Raw genomic sequence first — 207 nt, 5'->3', positions numbered from 1 at the left:
AGAGATAGATACTGTATCACTATAGAGATAGATACTGTAGAGATAGATACTGTATCACTATAGAGATAGATACTGTAGAGATAGATACTGTATCACTTTAGAGATAGATACTGTAGAGATAGATACTGTATCACTATAGAGATAGATACTGTAGAGATAGATACTGTATCACTATAGAGATAGATACTGTATCACTATAGAGATAGA

This window comes from Oncorhynchus gorbuscha, unplaced genomic scaffold (assembly GCF_021184085.1).
Source record: "Oncorhynchus gorbuscha isolate QuinsamMale2020 ecotype Even-year unplaced genomic scaffold, OgorEven_v1.0 Un_scaffold_10854, whole genome shotgun sequence".
Classification (NCBI taxonomy): Eukaryota; Metazoa; Chordata; class Actinopteri; order Salmoniformes; family Salmonidae; genus Oncorhynchus; species Oncorhynchus gorbuscha.
This window is presented reverse-complemented; position numbering follows the sequence as displayed.